The following is a 9,409-nucleotide window of genomic DNA, read 5'->3' as shown; positions in this document are numbered from 1 at the left end:
CTACTGTGGTCCTCTAACAAATCAGCTCTAATGCTTTAACTGCAACTCTTTTTATTTTGCTATCCGCTAAAACAAGCAATGCTAAGCCTTTGCCCCCACTGGTACAGACTGTTGATCAGAGAGTTGATCACATCCCGCACACACAGTTCACAGAGGTATAGGTAACGAACCAGTCCTTAGAACAGACGCCGAAGAGCTTACTCGGAATTTGAGATTAATCGATTAGAAAGAGTAAGGCAATTGTAAGAATAAGCTTCTTACTGTTATGCTGCAGCTTTTAGCATTACTGTTTCTGAAAGACTAATTCTCAGTCAATATCCGAGTGCTGCCCGCGTCTTTGAGACTTTTCTACCCGAATACACCTGATTGTATCACAACACTAATGGATCTCTTGTCTCGGGTCTATAATCTACCACCAGGAGGCCTTTAACAAGATTTCCCTTACGCATGGATCCGATTACTTTCAGTAACACACAGTAGCACTTTTACGGCTTCAAATACCAACAAATAAAACAATACCAGTTACCTACAAGTGTATGTTATCCTTAAAAAGTCACTTAAACCCTTAAAATAATTGATTGGTTCAGGTCAGATAATGTTTTTCCCACCATGAGCCCTTATTTGTGTAATGTTCCTGTACCCATTGTTCCCTTATGGTTATTTCCCATGTATCATCCCCAATCTAGAAATTCTCCATAAGGTTCTATGTGAGATAATCCAGCACTATGTGTGTTGTGACCCTCATTCTGCTGGTACGATGGACTCTTTACAGTGGTTGTTGTCTCCAGATGGGTTTTCCCTCAAGCTTCATGGAAGTTGCTGTGGTTGGGATAAGCTGGATCGGTCCACCTGATTCTGACTCATGGCTCATTCTGACTTGTCTTTTTAGGATCACCCAGTCTCCTGGCTGGAGACCACGTGCTCCTAACACTGATTTAGGATCTGGAATTGGAGGATACACATGTTTAACACACAAATATAGGCAGTTGTATACGGCTCATACATCACTGGTCAGGATATCATACTGTATCTGCAGTATCTGTGAGAAATATAATCACGTTCTAGGTACTAAACCAAAAATACCTTATATAAAGATCTAATTATTAAGGAAAACGAACATTTGTTACATGATTTGCCAGCGTCCACCATTATCTTGTGGATCGTTACATGTTTGTTATGATCATTAAAATTCCAAACATACACCCATGTGAGTATAGACACAATTAGGTATTCCAATAAAGGAGGGGCAGGGATTGGGGCAATAGCCCTAAACTCTCCCTACCTCGCAGCGGAGGTCGGCACCCTATAAGGTGAATTGGCGCCCCCACTCACCGATGGCTCACCCTTCCTATCCCTACACTGCTAATGCTAATACATGCTGCTAATGTCAGTGAGGGAATATAGAAACCGTGAGATACAGGGGATAAAGAGGCGTCAATATGCAATTATAGACATCCAATTCATTCCCAAAGATTAAATATTCAAACTCTATATTTTACATAGCTGTTTGGTAGCTTAAATCAATAAGATAAAGCAAATTCAAGGACCAAACCCTAAAAGAAATTAAAATATCGCACATGTATAACATGTACCCACTGTATCAATATAATAATAAGGCCAGGTAAAGTCATGAGGAGATCTCGTCCAATCACAGACTCTCCACTGTACAATTGACCCTCAGGCTAATAAAATAAATGCATATTTGTCAGACATTTAGCTTGAAAGAAGCCCAACGCATTTCTCCCCTCTTCACAATGGCAGATGGGGGTTCATCAAGGGCATCCCAAGGTACTGATCTCTATAGTGACCTCTGCTATAGAATATGTTCTTTTACCGCTTTTTAGGAACACCATTTTTTTACATACCACCTGCACCATGAGTTTTTCAGCAGTAACGTTTTCCATACTGGATATGTTTCAGAGCAGACCTGAAACGAAATTCACACAACACGCACAAAACTCATATAAACCTACTCATGGTAGATGTATATGACTAATCTGCAATCACCGGAGCAGTAGAGCGGATGAGGGGGGTGTTGCTACGAGGTCTTTACAGTTTTTCTACCTTAATAAGCACACGTCTTACAAAACTGGGTGAGTCTGGCCACCTGGGTACTGAGCAGTGGTGGCGCCCATATCTTGTCCATCCCAACACCTTTGTCACATGGGTTACCTGGATCATTATTGAGTAGAGCGCTCATGGCAGAGAAAGCTTACCGCCCTTTATCCACAGACCTTCTTCAGTCAGCTGGCTCCCTGCGTCTCACACGCCGTTCCTTGCTGAATCGCTTGTTCCTGTAGGGATTTAAAAACACAAGGAGTGACCAATGTCACGGACATGACAGGAGCCACCGAGGTACTGGTCTGCATTGGTAAAGGACTCTCAACTCTAGGCCCATTCACTGCTTCTTTGTTGCCTGCTCCATCAGTCACCGACTCTTTTGATAACAGGGCTGGGCTCATATACACTCTCTACGGTCTTTATAGATTTATCACGTCACACTCCACATTTTCCTATCTTACCCCACTCCGCTCTACAAACCACAGTGATCACAAATCTTCATCTCGTTTTCCTATTCCAATGGGAGAGGAGTGAGTGGTTCGATTTTTTTTTTTTTTTTTTTTTTTTTTATTACCTCATGTTGCGTAACCTCAGCATATCCAGTGCAGAATCAACCAGCATCTTGGTATCTGGATCCATCTACGGAAAAACTCAAAACCTGCATTAGCAATGGGCTCATCGGAGACATGTTCAAAACCTGACAATTCTTGTTACATTAGAGAAATCATGAGATATGTAAATCTGCTGTATCCTCCTTACAGATAAAAATATAAAGAAAACCCAATAGAAAAACTCAATTTGAGGAACAAATTAAAACCTTTAAATAATATGTGTGATTTTGCACACCATATTTCCCCCCCTTTTTGAATCTATTATCCAAAACATAATTAGATTCAAAAACTGTGTGGCCCCGGAGCTCTACATTTAGGCATAAAAGTCACATTGTATAGATTGTACCTAATCGGGAACAAAATAAATATTATGTTATGTACAGTATAATCTTATAATAGAAAACTATTTCAATGGCTTTTCAACCTTTTCTTGATCCACAGAAATCTGCATTACAATCTTTCTTTCTATAAAAAGGAAACAGATGATTCAATACAGAATGCCATAAATCATCCACATACTTTTAAACCAAATTATTGTAATTATGAATAAATTATTATTAATAAAAATTATTATTTTTATCATTATTATTAACAACAATGATATTAATAACGTAACACAACCTCTGGATATAGAGGCGTTCATATTTGCAAAATTGAGGACGTCATCAGCAAATTTTCAACATCTCTGTGATAATTCTGTCCATAAATACTATTTACTTTTTATAAAATGCTGATTTACCATAGAAATCCATCTGATTAAACAGCTTCCTATGCTCTTGTATCTACCAATAAATCTAAACATTTACATAATTAAGTTTTATTCCTTTAGGATAAAATTAGTAAAATAAATTATACCTTTTTCCAGTATAATTTGCAATGAATTAAATGCAGAAAGCTCTTTTTTTTTTTTTTTTTTTTTTCCTTGGGCTGCTCTTTAACCCCTTCACGACCGGCCGATTTTTCGCTTTCCGTTTTTTTTTCGCCATTCTTTTTCTGAGAGACGTAACTTTTTTATTTTTCAGTCAATATGGTCATGTGAGGGCTCATTTTTTGCGGAACGAGCTGTACTTTTAAATGAAACCATCAGTTTTACCATATTGTGTACTAGAAAATGACAAAAAAATTCCAAATGCTGAAAAATTGCAAAAAAAGTGCGATAGCACTATGGTTTTTGAGATATTTTATTCACTGTGTTCACTATATGGTAAAACTGATGTGTGGGTGTGATGCCTCAGGTCAGTGCGAGTTCGTAGACACCAAACATGTATAGGTTTACTTTTATATAAGGGGTTAAAAAAAAATCGGAAGTTTGTCCGAAAAAAGTGGCGCACGTTTTACGCCATATTCCGTGACCCGTAGCGTTCTCATTTTTCGGGATCTTAGGCTCAATGACGGCTTATTTTTTTGCGTCTCGAGCTGACGTTTTTAACGGTACCATTTTTGCGCAGATGCTACGTTTTGATCGCCTCTTATTGCATTTTGCGCAAAAGTTGTGGCGACAAAAAAATGTCGTTTTGGCGTTTGGATTGTTTTTGCCGCTACACCGTTTACTGATCAGATTAATTGATTTTATATTTTGATAGATCGGGCGTTTCTGAACGCGGCGATACCAAATGTGTGTATATTTTTTATTTTTTTAACCATTTAATTTTCAATGGGGCGAATGGGGGGTGATTTGAACTTTTAGGTTTTTTTGTTTTTTTTTTTAATTTTTTAAAACTTATTTTTTAACTTTTTTTTTTATTTTACTAGTCCCCCTAGGGGGCTATTGCGATCAGCATTCCGATCGCTCTGCAGTATCTGCTGATCACAGCTGCAAGGCTGTAAACAGCAGATACGCTGTCTTTCTCTTTTGCTGTGCCCCGGGCACAGCGAAAGTGAAACCAAGTCAGGTGTAGTACAGGAGTCATCACATGACCCTGTGCTACCATGACAACTATCGGGAGTCACGTGATTGCGTCACGTGACTTCCGGTATCGGGCGGTAAGGAAAATATTACCGCAATCGCGCTTATAATGGCGCTGTCATGTATTGACAGCGCCATATAAGGGGTTAATCGGCACGAGCAGATAACGATTCTGCTCATGCCTAGCAGGCACACATCTCAGCTGTGAAAATCAGCTGAGATGTGTGCCGATCGCGGCATGCTGCCGCCGGAGGACCGCGGGCAGTAACATTATGTCATTTAGGACATAATTTTACGGCCCGCGGTCGTTAAGGGGTTAAGGTGTAAACTTAAATAGATAGAACTAAACCCCCCCCCCCCCTGTAACCTGCTACTCTAGTGGAAAAGTCTGTATTTCCATCCTCCCTCTGAAGCCACAAACAAGCATTATTTTTTTTTTCTCTCTCTCTCTGCAAGATGCAAGTTGGGGTCCATCTCTATTTATTTATTTATTTTTTATTTATTTATTTATTTTAAAAACATGCAACTCTCAGGATCAGTCTATCAGATCCATAACTGGAATATTTATTTATTTTCAACAGATTTGTTTTAAGGTACGTTTATTTTAAGGTTTTTCTCTTGTTCTTTTATTGCTTACTAGTTAATAAGATATTCCTCCTTTTGACTGTCCTGACTCAATCCAACCTGCACACTGGATTTATATTTAGTGTTTTCCACAACTACCCAATCATTCAATATTCCATCTTTTAGTGCTATAAACATTTACTAACACTTCATATGTTATTTGGTGGGAGCAGTTTTGTCAACTTTACACAGATTTACTAACAAAATGGCCACTGCCAGAATAGCACATGGCTTCTCTCACACCTCCCCCCACTAACTTCCTTTCTTTGTCTCAAACATGCCTCGGCCACCATGTGGCCTTCATCCACCATTTTGGCATGTGGCAGGGAAAAAGGACCTCACATCTGCTCCAACTCTCTCTCTCCTATTTTCTGTAGTCTGTACTCCTATATATATATATATATATATATATATATATATATATATATATATACACATATACATATATATATATACACACACACACACATATATGTCCACGATCTAAGTTTAATTATAGATAAAAACACTTAGTTTTCTAAGTATATAGTACTCCATCCAGTCCATTGTTCAAACATTTACAGAACACATGGTCTTCTTCACACATCCCCCCCTCACTTCCTCTTCTTTGTTTAAACCATGCTTGCCTCAGCCATGTGCTTCATCCACCATTTTAAAATCTGACCTAAAATGGCTGCAACCAAACATAGCACATGGTTTATCACAGGATTGCGGCCTAGAGTCCCCACATCTCAACACAGTCCACTCATCCGGATTTTTTCCGACCACAACTACACACAACTTCATCAATTTCTCCATCTTTCTCTCAAGATACACAACACCAAACAAGCAATCTTTCTCTATGCATTCCAGATAAAAACAGACAAACAAAAAGACGGGGGAGATGACAAATAACTGAAACACTAAAGAAAACCTGCAGTTTGCAGCACACACTTCCAAATCCTTCCTTATACTGCCACGTGGTCTGTCTGATTTCTGCGTTCCGTAATATACAAAAAATACCTAGTATCACCCCTGACTACAAGGTGTCTATTCCGGCCAATTCGCCTCTCTTGGAGGACTTGTAACTAGCCTCTATAACACCGACTTCCGTTAACCTGCCTCTCTTGGAGGACTTGTAACTAGCCTCTATAACACAGACTTCCGTTAACCTGCCTCTCTTGAAAGACTTGTAACTAGCCTCTATAACACAGACTTCCGTTAACCTGCCTCTCTTGGAGGACTTGTAACTAGCCTCTATAACACAGACTTCCGTTAACCTGCCTCTCTTGGAGGACTTGTAACTAGCCTCTATAACACAGACTTCCGTTAACCTGCCTCTCTTGGAGGACTTGTAACTAGCCTCTATAACACAGCTTTGAGAGCCCGTGAAAAACACGTGCCTAACCTGACCAATTAAAACTGCGCTATATCTCTAGTCATTACATACCAGCCTTTTATCTAGGCCTCTTGCTGAGTCATTCACTCTAGGCCTCGAGCCACAACTCTATTTAAATCTCCATCAGAACCGCAAAACATGACAGGCAACAACCAAAAACCGTACCACATGGAGCGTCCTCCACGTTTCCAAACACCGCTCAAAAACTCACTTGCTATCCTAACTACCAGTCAATCTCCCCTCTAGACAAATACAGAAGAGGCAGCAGGCAACTGAATATGTGACAGTTCTTCCGAGATTAATATGGCCAATAGCCGTGAGACCTGTCTGCACGTCAACAGATACCCCAACAAACCGGACACAGTCAGGCAATCAGTGCCACACACCCCCCCCGAGACCACGGGAAGACTACAGATTATGAAAAATCAGCAGACCTACCATAATCTCGTTAGGAAGTGATCAAATTCCTGGGGTGTCCAGCTTGTCATGCCATTCCAGTTGCCGGTTCATCAGGATTTCAGGTGTCTCCATCTATTGGCCCCACGTTGGGTGCCAATAATGTTAGGGTGAACTCTTAATCAGAGATCACTAGTTGCCTACTGCCTGGTCTAATTGGTGTGGATCGAGTGCATGCTTGAAAAATGAGATCAGACACAGTCGGATATTCATCTTTCCTCGACAGAAGTCAGCCCATGCTCTGCTTTATTACAACTGAGCTTGCTCTGATATAACCTTGCAAAGGGGCATGGTCAGCCCCACAGTGAGCATACTTGTATGTGTCCATTGGTCAGTTGGTTGAACAATGTGTTAGTCCATGAGCTGATTGGTGGGCATCATTGTAGGCGGGTCTATGACGTCATCGGATGGATCCATGGTGATGGTGATGGGAGGGACATCATCTGGTGGATCCATGCTGATGGTAGTGTCTGTGATGTCATCAGGGGCCATCTTGGCTTCCTCTTAAGAGTGACTGGCTTATGTATAGATAATTAATTTCATTGAACACACTTCCCACAGTGCTCTATGTTCAGAGGTTAATTAAGTATTTCATCTTATGGCTCTCCTCAACAACTGCACTTAGAATTTCTTTCCTGTTTTCCAGTAGAATATGGGGCAGAATGAATGGTGTCCTTCAAAAGTACAACTTGTCTCATAAAAAAACAAGCCCTCATATGGCTACATTGATGAAAAAATATAAAAGTTACTGCTCTTGGAAGAAGTGGAGGAAAAAAATGAAAAATCGACGAGTGGTAAATGGGTTAAAAGAATATATGGCTCCATGCATAACTTTAAACTGGGTTTCTCTCAATGTTTCATTGATAATGTTTTTCTGAAGGCTCCCCAGCCTCCTCTGATTTTGACAGGAATTTCCAGATCTTCTAGCTGTTTCTTCAAGCATTTAAAGAAAACATCTGGGTGTGTTCCAAGTAGGTTGGGTCTCATGAAGCAACATAGTATTTATATTGAGGGGTGGTAATAGCTTATAAAAGAATGGTATCAAGCTCACTTTGTATTCATTATAAGGTAACATGTCTCAAATTGATCATGATAGAGAGCCTTACATAGCATAGCTACAGTGCATAGGTCGAAAAAAGACCCAGGTCCATCCAGTTCAAGCTTCTTCCACCAATTATACATTATGTCATTAAAGGCCACTTTACACGCTGCGATATCGGTAGCGATATCGCTAGCGTGGTTACCCGCCCACATCGGTTGTGCGATATGGGCAAATCGCTGCCCATGGCGCACATCACACAGAACCGTCACACTACTTAACTGCCCTGCAACGTCGCTGTGACCAGCGAAATGCCTCCTTTCTAAGGGGGCGGTTCATTCAGCGTCACAGCGATGTCACAGCTGCGTCACTGAACTGCCGCCCAATAAAAGCATCCCGCCCACCTCCTTCCTTCCACATTGCGGGCGGGAGGCAGGTAAGGAGAGGTTCCTCATTCCTGCGGTGTCACATGTACCGATGTGTGCTGCCACAGGAACGAGGAACAACTTCGTTACTCCTGCAGCAACGATATTAGAGAATGGACCCCCATGTCTCCTATGAGCGATTTTGCACGTTTTTGCAACGATGCAAAATCGCTCATAGGTATCACACGTAACGGCATCACTAAAGCGACCAGCTGTTCGTCACAAATTCCGTGACCCCAACGAGATCGCTTGAACGATGTCGCAGCTTGTAAAGCGGCCTTATTTATAACCAACAATATTGTGTGTACTGAGGAAATAATCCAGCTCTTTTTAAAAGCTGTTATAGTATCTGCCATTACTACCTCTTGCGGTAGGGCCTAATAGGTTCATATTGAATTAATGCGATGAATTGAGATTATGTTTTTCTAAGCATTCTGAGCAGGGCAACCATATGTAATATGGTGCATATGGATGTAAGAGGTGGGAAATATTATAAACACCTGCCTGACACCATTTTAAGTAGAGTTTAATTTCCATACCCTGGGGGAACTATGGGTTATTCCATAAGGGGAGATGTTTTGAGCTTCCAAAGGGAAGACCAAACTTTTTCATTACTGATTTCCAAGTGGAAATAGTATCTCTAAAACCTAATGAACGTTTGAGTTCTGAAAGTAAGGAAGAAATACGCAAGTGAGGATATAAAAAATCTGATTTGAGCATGTAGTCAGAGAATGTCTTTTGTGAATCCATTCTATTATGTAGTGCATAAGACAAGCTGGATTATAGTTCCTGACACTAGGTAGAATGATTCCTCCATCTTCTCTGGAAATCATGAGGCTTATTTAAACTAATGCTAGGGAGTTTTCCTTGCCATAAAAAATAACTAAATGCTTTCTTAAATGTATTGAT

The sequence above is a fragment of the Anomaloglossus baeobatrachus genome, chromosome 6, assembly GCF_048569485.1.
Source record: "Anomaloglossus baeobatrachus isolate aAnoBae1 chromosome 6, aAnoBae1.hap1, whole genome shotgun sequence".
NCBI classification, from domain to species: domain Eukaryota; kingdom Metazoa; phylum Chordata; class Amphibia; order Anura; family Aromobatidae; genus Anomaloglossus; species Anomaloglossus baeobatrachus.
Note: the sequence above shows the minus strand (reverse complement) of the source record.